Source organism: Thamnophis elegans, chromosome 9 (assembly GCF_009769535.1).
Source record: "Thamnophis elegans isolate rThaEle1 chromosome 9, rThaEle1.pri, whole genome shotgun sequence".
Classification (NCBI taxonomy): Eukaryota; Metazoa; Chordata; class Lepidosauria; order Squamata; family Colubridae; genus Thamnophis; species Thamnophis elegans.
This window is the reverse complement of record NC_045549.1, coordinates 62,322,639-62,338,455: the sequence shown is the minus strand read 5'-3', so window position 1 is coordinate 62,338,455 and position 15,817 is coordinate 62,322,639. Positions and strand designations below refer to the sequence as shown.

General features: G+C 36.9%; 1 non-coding gene across 1 annotated transcript; it reads left to right on the top strand.

Annotated features, from left to right (window-relative positions):
• The first annotated feature begins 856 nt into the window (after positions 1-856).
• Positions 857-963, top strand: LOC116513596. The gene has a single exon (XR_004256007.1). It is a non-coding gene; the product is annotated as a U6 spliceosomal RNA (small nuclear RNA).
• The last annotated feature ends 14,854 nt before the right edge of the window (positions 964-15,817 follow it).

The following is a 15,817-nucleotide window of genomic DNA, read 5'->3' as shown; positions in this document are numbered from 1 at the left end:
ACAAAGCCTGCAAGCCCTTCAGATCAAGACCAGATCAAGACTTGAGATTGTGCTCCAGTAACACTTCTAAGCCCTGAATTTCCATCCAGAGGTTAATGTATACATGTGAGTTCATCGTCCCATCTACAATGAAATTGCTTCATCATCACATCTGCGGTCATAAATGCTGCTGACTACAGAGCCCTGGAAGGATAGTGAATGTTTGAGGAAAAGGCACAACAGGAGGCTGGTAGATGTGATGATTAAAACAAACATCTGAGAAACAGGGCATCTTGTCTCCGCAGGATTTATTAAATACACTTATATGTTTTAATAGCCTTAGTGGTTAAAAACGGCCCGCTGTCTACGCTGTCCTGATGAAAAGCTCTTTCTCCATTCAAAATTGTCCTTGTCTATGGAAAGACTGTTTATCCCCACAGCATAATGTTGTGCTGGTGCAGAATATTATTTTTGAAACCAAGCAACAAAAAAAGGTATATCAAATAAAAGATGGTTTTCTTTAAAACCCTCCATGTTTGCTTTATTTTTATGGATGCTATACAGTGAAATATACTATTGTATATTTTTCTGCTGGAAGCAAACGACAAAAATAGAGGCTCCTTGTATTCCTCATAGAGAAGCAATCCAAGGTGACAGTTCAGAATGTTCAGAATTCTCTTTTCCTTTCCACTTGGGAAGAGCAGGAGAGCTCGGAAAGCTTGAGGCATCTTAGCCTTTTGACATCTTCCTATTGCTTCAGTATCTGGGCAGAACTGCCCTGTAAATAACAGTGAGATTTAGTTTTGAAATTCCCAGAATTGTAGCTCCTATTACATTTGCTGCCATGTGACTATACACCTCAAAAAGGATCTTTTAAGTGCTCACTTCGGCAGCACATATACTAAAATTGGAACGATACAGAGAAGATTAGTATGGTCCCTGCACAAGGATGACACGCAAAATCATGAAGCGTTCCATATTTTTTGGCACAATACTGGAAGAAGGAAGATTTGCCTACTATTCAAGAATGGACATTAAAAGTAACAAACTTAGCAGAGATGGCTAAAATATCAGCATATCTCAAGGATCACTCAAATGAGAAATATAAACTGAAGCGGAGAAGATGGATTGACTATATTCAAAATAAATACAGGACTAAGAAATTCCAGATAGTTTATGACTGAAGAAACAAGGAATGATATAATCTGTTTAGAGTTAGCCTAACAAAAGATGAGTTAAAGCTCAAATGAAAGATGATACTAACTTTCTTTAAGTTTATTTTAGAACATCTTTGTTAAAGATTTATACCCTGTATTTGTTCTGGGAAGTCGGGGGGGGGGGGGAAGGGGGAGAGTGGAGGAGGGGAGGTAAATATTTGTAAAAGCTTTTTTTTTCAAAAATTTTCAATTAAAAAAAAGGATTTTTGAAGAAAACAAAGTTGGAAAATTGGAATTACAAACTTCTACTCATGATCGACAGATCTTAGCCAAATGGTGCCATAGCTTTTACCAAGACCAACATCATACAAATGTTATCCAAAGGTTTTAACACAGTGGAGCACAGTAATTATCCTCTGTATTAAGAATGGAATGTAAGATGGAGTAGAAGGCTTTTTAAATTCAAAATGTATGACAAACTCACTTTACCAACATCCGACAGGATACTAGCTTGATTTAAAAAAAAAAAAAGAACCCTGCAAAAATTCAATCAATGAAATCCAGGTCTTCAATAAAGCACTCAATTTTTACAAATAAAAACTTCAATCAATTGCCCTGATTACAAATTTTAAAAATGTACCTTTTTCTGGGCTTCGAAACTGTCCTGGGATAGAATCGGACATTAAATAAGAGGATATTAATGATTGACTACAGGTAGTCCTCAACTTACAACCACAAGTAAGACCAAAGTTTATGTTGCTAAACAAGACATTGGTTAAGTGAGTTTTGCTCCACTTCAGAACCTCTCTTGCCTCAGTTGTTAAGTGAATCACTGCAGCTGAGTTGTTAAGTGAATCGGGCTCGCCCATTGACTTGACTTGTCAGAAGGTCGCAACACGATCTTGGGACACAACAACGGTCATAAATATGAACCAGTTGCCAAGCATCTGAATTTTTGATCACATGATTATGGGGATGCTGGAAAGATTGTAACTGTGAAAAATGGTCATAAGTCGTTGTTTCAGTGCCATTGCATCTTTGAACCGTCACTAAATGAACTGTTGTAAGTTGAAGATTAGCTGTATTTCCCAAATGGTGTCATAGCTGCAAAAGGAAAGTATGCAATCTCCAGCATCCCAGTCTGCCTAAGTGAGTTCGGAATCAAAAATATCTTCCTGCAGGAAATTTAATTATTCTAGAAAATTACACATACGCATGGTTTTTTAACCTCCAGATGTCCCTGACTTTAGCGTCACTAACAGATATACTTGAAGACAATTGATCTTAAAGACCTCTAAGAAAGCTAAGGAAAGACTTGGGCATGTTTATGCCAAGATACTAAGGCAGCTTGACCTGGAAAGATAAGACGAAGAAGTCGCAGTTATAATAAATAGCTTAAGAAAAATGTATACCTTCAATTTGCTAGTTTCTAGTAAATTGTGAAAAACCGAACAAGTCAATGAATCATGTTTTTGCAAGCTGTTTAATTTACCAGCCATTTTTGAACCAAAGGATTTTTATCCTTCCCAAATCACACATAAACATCTACTACCAGCCCACTCATAACTCTGATATTCCATCTGTCAATATACATAATCAAAGTCTGTCCATACAGCCATTCCCAAGTAGATAACAAAAACACACAGAGAGGCTGTCTAATTGGAGAGACCTTCCCTGCATTTTCCTGTTTATCCAAAGGTTTGTGAGGCTGTTGCAATATATTCATTAAAAAATCATTAAAAAGTCAAAGAAATACTAGTAGCATTTCATTTTATTTCAAGCTAGCTTTGTTTGTCAGCCTTAAAAATAAAAGGCTGGCAAACAAAGCCTTTTTATTCTCTTTATTCTGATTATATAATGTTGTCAGATATAGTGATAACCTCTCTTCGCTGCCAGGAATGTTAGAAGCAGAAAATATTTAGATGAAAAATTCTTCATGACATGCATTGCAGTAGTCCTTAAAAATTTAAATGCATCTATATTATACTATTACTCAATTGGCTACTTCTTTTAACTTGCGTTATTATGCAGCAGCATTTACCAATAGTGAGCCAGTTATAGATAAGAGTCCTTTTTTTAAAAAAAAGTTTCATTCAAGGGGAGAAAGTATTAATTGAATCTAATACATTTCCAACCCTTTCAAGCCTATTCATACAGTGATTGTTACTTTTCTCTTGATTTTATTCAGAAATATATCTCAATGGCTTGAAGAATGCACATCTCAGCTATCTTAATTGGCTTTCTTTAGTTTTACTTTTTCTCCGCGAGATGAAAGTGACAATAGTTTTTTCTAGTTAATCTTTTTGTTATTGTTGTTGTTCACAACCTTAACAATAACATTACCCAAGCAAATTCCCTCCAGATGTGAACTGCAACTCCCATCACTTCATATCAGTAAGAACTCAATGGAACTTCCTTCCATGTAAATAAACCTTTATAAGCCCCAGGTTAAGCGGATATCATATTAATCCTAAACTTAATCTAAATAATAACCTTTCCGTTCCCAGGGGAAAATATTGCCTGTACAAGAAAATATTTTGATGTGGGAGACCGAGACCAATTCCATCACCCTGAAAAATTTTAACAGGATCAAAATACTTTTTTCATGCTATGTTAATCTTATCTAGTCTATTACTGGATTGACATGAGGGTGGCCCAAATGCCAGTCCACTCTAAACCATGGAATCTCATTCGGTGCCTTTGGACCATTTATTCGTAGCCCAACCTACCTAATTGAGTTGTAATGAAAGAAGCAAGAACATTTACATTGTTCTGTTATCATTATTGTTTTATTTGTTTACTAATGTGATTTGATAGCTTATTAGTAACCTTGACTATCACTGATACCTTTTTATTTTTGATGAATGTATTTTATTCTCTTTTTGTACACTGGGAGCAAATGCACCAAAGACAAATTCCTTGTGTGTCCAATCACACTTGGCCAATAAAGAATTCTATTCTATTCTATTCTATTCTATTCTATTCTATTCTATTCTATTCTATTCTATTCTATTCTATTCTATTCTAAATTGATTAAAGTTTCAACATTCCTCAATCAATAAAACATCGAAGTACAATTTTTTTTGTATGCCCCTCCCTCCCTCCACCCCCCCAACCCCCCTCCTCCTTCCCCCCCCCCCCGACTTCCCAGAACCCGTACACGGTATGGATTTTTAACAAACACAGTCTAAAATCTATTGAGAAAAAAGAAACAAAGAAATTAATGACATTCTGCATTGACCTTAGCTTCTTCTTGCTGAACTAACTTTAAACAATTTAAATCATTTCTGATCTTAAACATAGGCTAACTGGAATTTCTTGGTCCCATATTTATTTTGTATATAGTCAATCCATTTTTTCCAGTCTCGTTTATATCTCTCATTTGAATGATCTTTAGGATATGCCGATATTTTAGCCATCTCAGCTAAATTTGTGACTTTCAATGTCCATTCTTGAGTTGTAGGCAAGTCTTCCTTCTTCCAGTATTGCGCCACCAACAGTCTTGCTGCCGTTATTAGGTGCTTTAAATTGATTAAAGTTTCAGATGAAAGTAATAAAGAGATAAGCCCAAAGCAATTCTATTTGCAGAAGACATGTCAGTATGAGGCTTCAGGGTTAAATCCGTGCTGTTTCCTCCTCTCTGTTATTCCATTTCCAGCTATGCATAAGTAACTCTGCCTGAAAGGGAAGATGTGCCTGTACGCATGTTAGTGCTTCCCATTCAAAGTGTGGGAAATGCCATACAGCAATTCCTCATATGTTGACTGAAATGATATACAAGGGTCATGATTCTTATTTCTGGGTATTTTCTCTGATTTTTTAAAATATAGTTTTAAAAGAAAACTAATGCAAATCCCAGGAAACTTTATCACTACTTAAAATAAGATCCAGGAAAATTTAATTGGGGAAACATTCAAAGTTGAAGATGTTGGATTATGCTGTTAATTATACATTAATATTTCTTATTCCAAAGTTTCTGAAATCTTCTGCTTAATAAAGAAACACTGGGGATAAACTCCTGATTTTTGTTGAGATAAATTGTGATTTCACTTCAAATGAAAGCAGGGCTAGAAAAAAACAACTCCATTCTCAAAACCAGAAAACACTCAATCATATAGTCCTGTAGCTGGTTCTGAACCAACATCAAGGTCCATGTGAGGTTGCTGCAAGAATCCAATGACAGATTGTACACTGCTTATAAAGGCAAAGAGAGCTTGCAAAGAAAAGTATGATCTAATTTACCAAGGCTCTATACTTGCTTTATCACCTTGACAGGAAAGGTTTTCAGTTCTAGTAATTACACTTGAAAATTTGCATCAGAGTGATTAATTCCAGTAAAGGTAAAAGCAAGACAATATGAGTAGATAAATAGGTACCACTTTAATGGAAGGTAATAGTGTCCTGTGAGACTTGGCCAGGGGTGGGTTTCAACCGGTTCGTGGCGGTCCCTGCAAACCAGTTGGTCGGCGAACCCGGAAATAAGTAACTTCCGGGAACGGCAACGGGCGCACCCGCCCACGTTCCTTACCCGGTTTTGATGAGTTCTGCGTTTCCACGCATGCGCAGGACGCATACAGCACCTGCGCGATCCTCCAGGAGCAGCTGGAGCATCGCACAGACGCTAGTACGCATGCGTGCACCGTGCGCGTGCACGAGGACGCCGCCGGCCCCATTCCAACCGAACTAGTTGGAACAGGGCGAGAAACCCACCCCTGGACTTGGCATATAGTTAGGCTGGCCACATGACTGTGGAAATGTCTTCGGACAATGCTGGCTCCCTTGGCTAAGAAATGAGTATCGCACCTCGAGTCAGACCCAATTGGACAGAAGAAACTTGTATTGTATTTTATTGAATTATTATATTAAAATGCCTTTTCTTTCTTCCCATTGTCATTCCACGATGAGTGCTTTCTCCCCAACAAAATGAATTATTTTTGAAGGACAGTATTATTTGATTATTATTATAGTACTACCGATGCATAGTTAACTGAAACTAATGATGGGAGCATCAGGAGAAGTCTATGTGTAAAGAAGTTCCAAGTAGACAATTCTTATATTTGCCTATCCACACTTCCAAAATTGGTTTGGAAGAAGTGCTTTGGACCTGATACAGGTGCAGCCGAGGTGGCGCAGTGCTTAGGGTGCAGTACTGCAGGCCACTTCAGCTGACTGTTATCTGCAGTTCAGCGGTTCTAATCTCACCGGCTCAAGGTTGACTCAGCCTTCCATCCTTCCGAGGTGGGTGAAATGAGGACCCAGACTGTGGGGGCGATATGCTGACTCTGTAAACCGCTTAGAGAGAGCTGAAAGCCCTATGAAGTGGTATATAAGTCTAACTGCTATTGCTATTGCTATAGCCCTTCTGTTTTTCATTCAAGTGGGCCTTGTGTGATACTCTGAAACAAGTGGGCTGTTTTAATCAGGACCACAGAGATTTAGAGCCTAGGCCAAATCCAAAGCATTTCTTCAGAGTATTTCCAGGTATGCATAGCATTATACTGCTACGACCACACACAAAATTGAACCGCATACAAAATTGTTAACCTGCTTTTTCTCAAATAACACTCATAAGGTATTTGTTCTTAGCTAATACTATGGACAAATCAGAGCATCATTTGAACAACAAGAAGAAACAACAAAAACTGCATGCTTCCCTCCTTTCTTTCTGTTCTTCCTTCCTTCCTTTCTTTCCTTCCTTTTCTGGTAATCTCTAGTTTTTAGCTTCTTATATAATTGAACAAATGAAGATGAGGGAGAAAGCACACTTTAATGTTTATGAAACAAACATACTTTCTTCTTAGTTTTGAAATTCCAGGAAGAAAATTAGGGGGAGGGACCTCAATAGAATGGCCTCACTAGATGGTTTAAATTTTTATATGAAAGCAAAATGAGTTGTAAGTTGCACAAGGAGTAGAAAGAATTGCACTCATCTAATCTGCAGGGCAAGAACATGCAACTTCTATCACCTCAGGCATCATAGCAGACTGCTCACAATTGGCAGAGCAAGATTCATGAGGGCCTTAGATAAACATTTTGTTTGAAAAGAGCCCCAAATTCACTCTAATTGGCTTTGCATTATGTGAAAGGATTATTGGTAATTAATATGTAGCCCCTGGGTCTTACTTTCTGCACTCATGCAATAGAAGTAGAACTATGTCTTGAACGCTTCCATGTGTTGCTTTATTCACTTGCAGGTAGAAACACAATGTAGAAGAGTTTAATTAGCACCTTTTTTTCAGGTACACTAAATGTATATTTGTGGGAAATTGGGGGAGAGGAGGAGGCTTAAGAAAACCCCACTCCTATAATCTGACAAACCATAGTTTATGATATATTTACTCTGCTGCATACAAGATTCAATCAAATTAAGGGAGAAAACATGAAATGTTGGACCAATAAACTGATAAGTTGAGGTATCAACATTTTTTTCTTTTGCAAGAGAAGGTGAAATATTTCTTTAAGTTATATTTTGATAATTATATCCTATGTATATTATATGCTTCTTGGTGAGCATAAGACCAAAATAAAGCTTAGCCTGTTATTTTCCCTCTCCTTATATTTCTGAAAAATATAAAGGATATTTACAAAATAATTTTTTTGGTTTCAGTTGAACCATTTTAATGGAATGCCTTATATAAAAAAGTGATGCTTAAGAAATCCTTCTCCTTCTAATGGAAGGTTGGTGTAGAATAAGGAAGACTCGTATTAAATTTCACGCAGCATTTGGGGCAAATCGCTATGTCTCGGCCTAACCTCTTTTAAAGGATTATTATGACTATAATATTAGAGGAGGGTTACTAAGCAAGTAGGGATGTGATGGCTCAGAGGCTAAGACGCTGAGCTTGTCGATCAGAACAGTTGGCAGTTTGCCGGTTTGAATCCCTAGCGCTGCATAACGGAGTGAGCTCCAGTTACTTGCCCCAGCTTCTGCCAACTTAGCAGTTCAAAAACATGTAAAAATGCAAGTAGAAAAATAGGAACCACCTTTGGTGGGAAGGCAACAGTGTTCCGTGCACCTTCGGCATTTAGTCATGCTGGCCACATGACCACGGAAATGTCTTTGGACAACACTTTGGAAAGCTCTTCAGCTTTGAAACGGACATGAGCACCACCCCCTAGAGTCAGGAACGACTACCACATATGTGCGAGGGGAACTTTTACCTTTACCTTACTAAGCTAGTGTTCTTGAGCTCCTGGAGAAGAAAATGTGCTCAGGAAAACCTATATTCCTTGTCAGACAGAACTTTCTCATGCTGTCTTAAATATTTAGTTTCAATTTTTAAAAAATCACTTTTTAATAACCTGGTGCTAATGTAATATAATATTCACGACACTGAAAGCTTTAATATTGTACCCTTTTTCAAATAGTACAATTGGTGTGCAAATGATTGTACTGACAATGGTTTGTAAAGATTGGGGTTACAGCTTTGCTGCCTGATTGTTGTTAGGGTTGGGGGTTTTTTGGGTTGTTGTTTTTTTGACATACTGTTGCGACCTCTAGTGAACAGCATGACTGCCAGCATACTCACAGCAACTCTTCCTGACATATTCTAGTCTCCTTGGACTGTTTTTTCTGTAGGCATCCCAATGAATTATCTAGCATGCAACTGAATGCTTCCAATTCATTTCTTAACAAATAAAAATAGCTATGCAAGTTATCCTATGGCTGATATACATGCTAATTCGACTGGAAATCCTTTAAAAGAGGTTAGGCTGAGGCATAGCGATTTGCCCCAAACGCTGCATGAAATTTAACACGAGTCTTCCTTATTCTAAACCAACCTTCCATTAGGAGAAGGATTTCTTATGCATCACTTTTTTTATATAAGGCATTCCATTAAAAATGGTTCAACTGAGAAGTACAACAACAATTCTTTCTTTTCCTCCAGAGATACCCAGGACTCACTAGTGCTCACTCAGCCTTTTTGGAGTCTAGATGTGATTCTGTATCTTATTAAATTCAAGCATTAATTACTTACAACTTGGAAATGATACAGTCAAAAGTGGCAATGTTATCTTGTGGTTGAAGGCAGAATTAGCCTAAATTGAAATAAATGAGAGCATGGCTACCGTGGCACGACAAAACCGCGCTCGTCAAAATAGCGGTGATAAAAATGCGTCGCTAAAGCCACGACGTCATCACCGCGTGTCATCACTGCCGCGACAACAGCGTGATAGAAGGGCTCTTTGAAACAGCGCGGCGGCTGAAAGCCAATTGAAATTTAATACGAGTCTTCCTTATTCTAAACCAACCTTCCATTAGGAGAAGGATTTCTTAAGCATCACTTTTTTTATATAAGGCATTCCATTAAAAATGGTTCAACTGAAACCAAAAATTTATTTTGTAAATATCCTTTATATTTTTCAGAAATATAAGGAGAGGGAAAATAACAGGCTAAGCTTTATTTTGGTCTTATGCTCACCAAGAAGCATATAATATACATAGGATATAATTATCAAAATATAATTTAAAGAAATATTTCACCTTCTCTTGCAAAAGAAAAACCAGAATTCGTTGTTTTATATATAGACTAGCATTAAAAAAAGGGACCTTGCAAATCAGGTTTTTTTTCCGCTCATCAAATCTTATTTTAAACTATTTTATTTACTTTATTTGAATAACGTAAACATTCCATTTCAATCAAACAGTGTGTTGCCTGGGTGCAGTTGTTTTTAGACAATTGGAATCAAAATGCTTACAATAACATCCATCACAACACAATCACAATACTATTTAGCTTGCCTATTTTATCAGATTTCCATTTTAATATTTACCCTTTTTCAAATCTTAACTACTAAAATAAAATCTTAACTACTAAAAGAGGTTCACAATTTTTGAGAATTTGGGAGGTTTTTTTAATGGAAAAAAATGTTTACAATGCTAATAAAATGTGGAATTTAAAGTATCAACACCCAATCTATAAATATGGCATTTAAAAAAATCTAATAAATAAATTCCTAATAGAAAATAAGTCTTTGTAAAAGTATTTAGGAATGCAAAACAAAAACCTGTGAATTTTTCAAAATTGCATAACATTCCATCCATACATCAAACTAGGCTTAACCATCAGTTTTTAGCAGCTTATTATCTCAACCTCATGATCATGTTTCTTCCTCACGCTTTATATACTTGAAGGGGCAAAGGATTGCTTTTTCTCTTCCTATTAGCAATAGCAATAGCAGCTAGACTTATATACCGCTTCATAGGGCTTTCAGCCCTCTCTAAGCGGTTTACAGAGTCAGCATATTGCCCCCAACAACAATCCAGGTCCTCATTTTACTCACCTCGGAAGGATGGAAGGCTGAGTCAACCCTGAGCCGATGAGATTTGAACCGCCAAACTGCAGCTAACAGTCAGCTGAAGTGGCTGCAGTACTGCACTCTAACCACTGCGCCACCTCGGCTCTATTGTGAGAAACTTCCTATAATGAAATACAAATAGACTTTTCAACTGATCACCTTTGAGACGTTAAAAAAGGAAAGGCAAATCCTATGGATAAAGTTTTTAGCTAAAGCAACTTGTCTAACTGTGAGCGAATAGCAAAAAAAAAAAAAAAAGTTCCATTTATGAACCTTAACCCAAATGATAAACAGTGTCAAATGTCAATCCAAGATTCAATTTACCAATCTGCTAAAATACATGATTCACTAAGTTGATTAAAAAAAATTCAATTTGAAAGTCTAGCCTGGAAGTGAAGATCCAAAATACATCACGTACTTTACCCCAAAATAGATTATCCAAAACCCTATGGTGATTTTTCATATTACAAAAATCAATGAGAACCTCCAGATCAAAGTGGAAGATTTCTGCCATAAAAAAAATAGGCACTCAAGTTTTTCTTTCATGGAGGCATTAGCAATATTTGATATATGTGATGATAAAGGTAAGGAATAAGTGTGTTCCTGATCAAGCATGCCTCAAAGTTAGCTATACATTTCTTAATTCATTCTCTTACTGAATGGAAAACCACCACAAATATGTGGAAATAAGGAATTAAAATTTCCAGTGACAAATACTCAAGAAACAATAGCAGTAGAATCAAGAGATCTGGGGATGCTTTCTACACATAATTTAAACTCTTCTGTACAATCCTCCAAAATCATTACTTTATCCTTTTTTGTTGCTTTTAAAAGTGTTCCTATCTATTTGGGATTATATTACTGTCCATATATTACTGGTAATTGCTTTTTTAGAGTTTGACTGTTACTTGCCTGATTCAGTGACCAATTCTTTAGGAACCAATGTCACTTTTGGGAAATCCCAATGTACATACTCTTTGAACGAAGACAACTTGGATGTTTGTGCTAGACAACTGTAAGAAGTTATCACCCAGCCCTCTCCCAGAAAAATGAAATATCCTAGGAAACATTGAAAAGGCATAATATTTCTCTGGATGTGAAAAGGAAGAAACATGTTTTAAAAGACAGAATAGCTTCCCTGTAGCTTCCTGTCCATCCCCACTTTGTCAATGGACCATTAAGAAGGCCAAGCTAGTCCACCTTACATAATAAAGAGTTCTCCCCTTCAGCTCCAGGGGGATGGAATTAAGGCATGATTTATTTATTAGCTTAATTTGTATGCCGCCCACTCTCAAAGAGATAATATTGGCCCTTTACCCAACTCTCCACATGGCATCTGAGAACTCAACCAAACCTGGATTCAAAACACAGCCTAGAGAGTTGCCCCTGCATGGCCCCATGGGAGTCTGACAACCAATCAGAATACAAGCTCAAGATCAAAGGCCAGAGGGGGATAAAACCAGGGACTCAGCATCTCAGTCGGCCCTTCTCTTTTTTCCACCAACATTGAAGCATGTGATCACCTTTCCTGTTCAGGACTCAAGCCACGTGGTCCTGTCCACCAATAAACCATCTTTCGAAGCAGCCTCCATATCTCCAGTGTCTTTTTCCCCACTTGGAGCCGAACCCAGAAGGACGTTTCTTTCATCACAACTATGGAAAGTTTGGAAACTACTGATTAGTTTGTCCACCAAACTTCTAATTATCTCCTTCCACCTGGAAAGCCCTCTTTGAATATTATCTTTCCCTGTTATTTCTAAACTTCATAAGTGGTGATTTGCAGACAAAAACCACGTTAGTTTCCTCTAAGGTGGCAGGTTGCTGCCTCTTACTTAGGTAATGTACTATATAAACTATTTAGCAAAGGGCTATTTATGTGCATAAATTTGCTATTTATAAACTTGTGCAGTCTTCTTTTTTGCAGCATAAGACAAAGTAATGCCATTAAAGTTAACGCTACCGTGTGTTTTCATGAACAGTATATGAAATGTCAGTGGTAGCATCAGGCAAGATTTGAAATTCAATGATTCACAGAATTGTTCGTTTTGATCAAGAATCAGATGATTTGATAGTAAGCACCAGAAATTTGATACTAAGCACCAGAAATTTGATACTAAGCAACAGAGATTTGATACTAAACACCAGAAAAATCAGGATGCTACAAATGCTCAGAGAAGTACAACAACAATTCTTTCCTGTCCTCCAGAGATACCCAGGACTCACTAGTGCTCACTCAGCCTTTTTGGAGTCTAGATGTGATTCTGTATCTTATTAAATTCAAGAATTAATTACTTACAACTTGGAAATGATACAGTCAAAAGTGGCAATGTTACCTTGTGGTTGAAGGCAGAATTAGCCTAAATTGAAATAAATGAGAGCATGGCTACCGTGGCACGACAAAACCGCGCTCATCAAAATAGCAGTGATAAAACCGCATCGCTAAAGCCGCAACGTCATCACTGCGTGTCATCACCGCCGCGACAACAGCGCGGTGATAGAAGGGCGCTTTGAAACAGCGCGGTGGCAGAAAGCCGATTTAAATTAAGGTAAGGGTTAGGATTAGGTTTAGGGGTTTGCTTTAGGGTTTGCTTTAGGGTTAGGTTTAGGGTTAGGTTTAGGGTTAGGTTTAGGGTTAGGTTAGGGTTAGGGTTAGGGTTAGGGTTAGGGTTAGGTTAGGGTTAGGTTTAGGGTTAGGTTTAGGGTTAGGTTTAGGGTTAGGTTTAGGGTTAGGTTTAGGGTTCTGAGTGCTTCGGAAGGCGCGGATTTGCCCTCCGCGATTATGTCATCGCGGTAGGGTCGCGTTTTTCCTTAGCGCTTTGAACGGCGCGGATTTGCCCTCCGCACTTATGTCGGCGCAGATAAGGGCTTTGTGGTTTTGTGGTGGAACCCATGGCTACGTGTATCCAAATTCTGGTTAAGGTTTCATTCCCAATCAAAGTCTGATGCAGCTAATATTAATTGACAAATGTGATTCCTCATGGAAACCTCAAATTGACAAAAAATAAGATAGATATTCATGTCCTTGCACAAGATCAGGCAATGATGGTGCTTCAGCAAAAGCCCCCTGAGATAGAATTGCAAAGAGAATATAGTAAATTATCACCAAGGGTATAGTTAATCCTCAGCAATGCATGCTTCAAAGCAGTATTGTACCTAGATTAACTTAAAAGCAATACATTTTGGCAAACAAAATACATTGCAGTTCAGTCATACACTGTCAGCTGAACTGGATAGAAAATTTCATAAAATTCTATAACCAGAAAGACTTTGTCTTTACAAGGGTGGTTGCAAGGCTGAAACGTGAAATCATACTCAATTGTATTATGATTTCTATCAAGTTATAGGAAAAGAACTATAAAAGAACTCTTCTGACCCTATTTCCAGGATAGATTAAAGAATTTTATGTTCAATTTTTGCCGGCAGAGGAAGTTAACTCTTAATGTTACAAAGTTTGCTTTCACAGCTTGTAGAACTTGCACATTGTTGCAGCAAAATAGTGCAAGTATAAGTGGACATTTTCCACCTTGTTTGTCTTGTTTTATTGTTTATTTTATTATGTTCTGTAGTAAGTCTTACTTATTTAGGTTGCTGACCTGCAATAAAGGGGGAGGGGAAATCTACAGGTATAAACAGATTTGCCAGAACCAGTTACAAATGCCCTTTTAGAAAAAGCAGTACATAGAAGATTCGGAGCAGCAGAGGGTAGGAGTAGGGGAGAGGTAAGGGAAGAAGGAAGAGGAAGGAGAGGAGGAAGGAAGGAAGTAGAGAAGGACGGGAGGGAGAAAAGAAAGGGAAAATAAGGTGGTGTTACAACAGGCCCTAGGGATGGTAAACAAAGCAACTCAAACTGTATATTATAGCCTTTTAAATGGAATAACAAAAGTATAAGAATGGCAAAGAAAAAGAATAACTATGTGAATGTATACCTATAATTGTATGTAAGACTTACTTGGACTTAATCTTCGTAAATGTCAACGTCCACAAGGCAGTGACCGTTGCATTGTGAAGGCCAAAGGCAGAACGTCACGGATTACAGAAAAATAAGAATAAGAAAATAGAGAAAATAAGGTGGTGTCATAGCAGGTGTAAAGGATGGTAAACAATACATTCCAAATTATACCTTATATCCTTTTAAATGGAATAATAATAATATAAGAATGGCAAAGAAAAAGAATAACTATGTGAATGTATACCTATAATTGTATGTAAGAGAATAAATGATAGTAAGAATATAAAGCACAACATAGGTAAACAATATTTTGTTATAAATAGCTAAATATAAATAAATATAGAATTGTACATTAAAATGGATAACGAATAAGGGGACCATGAATGCAAAATAGAAATGTATAGAAGGGAAAACACTAACTGTAAAGAAACCGATACGGAACTGCTGTATGATATATGATGGAACTTCTTGTTCCTATGTTGTTTTAAGTCATGTGTTTGTTTTTGTTGATGTGTTTATGTGTTTAAAATAAAAATTAAAAAAAGAAGATTTGGGGCAGCATTTCTATCACATTTACCCCACATGTGCAGAGTTTTACAGTCCTCCATGAGCATAAGTTGTTTGTGAAACTGTGCCACCTGGGGATGTTTCTTCAGTAAGGTGGAAAACCCATTCAGGCATGAGATGAGAACACTCTCTACCATCATTAACACATCATATATATTTTAGTAGGACAAAAAAATATTCAGGAACAGAGAATATAGAAGAGGATATAGAAAAAGAGAAGAAAAACAAGTACACTGATATTCTTTCTGCTTAAAAATGCAAAGCATTTGCAGCTCATCATATACAATTACAGCTGCCAAAGGGAACAAGATTAAATAGCTTTGATGTATGTCAAAATGTTTTTGACCTTGTTTGCTATTTCTAGTGATATCAGAAATACATAGCATACTTTTGATTTCATAAAAGAAATTAGTTACTGTTATTCTGCAATGAGAGTGTGTTATATTGTCTCTTTAATATTTCCATAATTGTCAGCCGTGTTTTATGTTATTAAATAAATTGTGTCATTTTCCACGTCAAAATTTAACCAAAAAAACGTAGCTGTTATTTTTGTTAGAATTTAATTACACATTAGTGGTTCATAATGTATAATACTATTATCAACCTGTGCCAAAATAACAACATTTTAAAAATTACAGTGGTTGTAGAAAATTCATCACATTGTTTAGTAGCACAAATAAATATTATAAACATTCAATAGTTCAACAATATAGAACAGGGCTGTCAAACTCTCAACCAGATGCGTGACACGCTGGCCATGCCCGGTTTAGCGATGTCGTGATATGTCACGTGATGCCACCATGATGTCATGAATTTGACATTCTTGATCTAGAATATTTCATGCTTCTCAAATATTTTTTTTTAT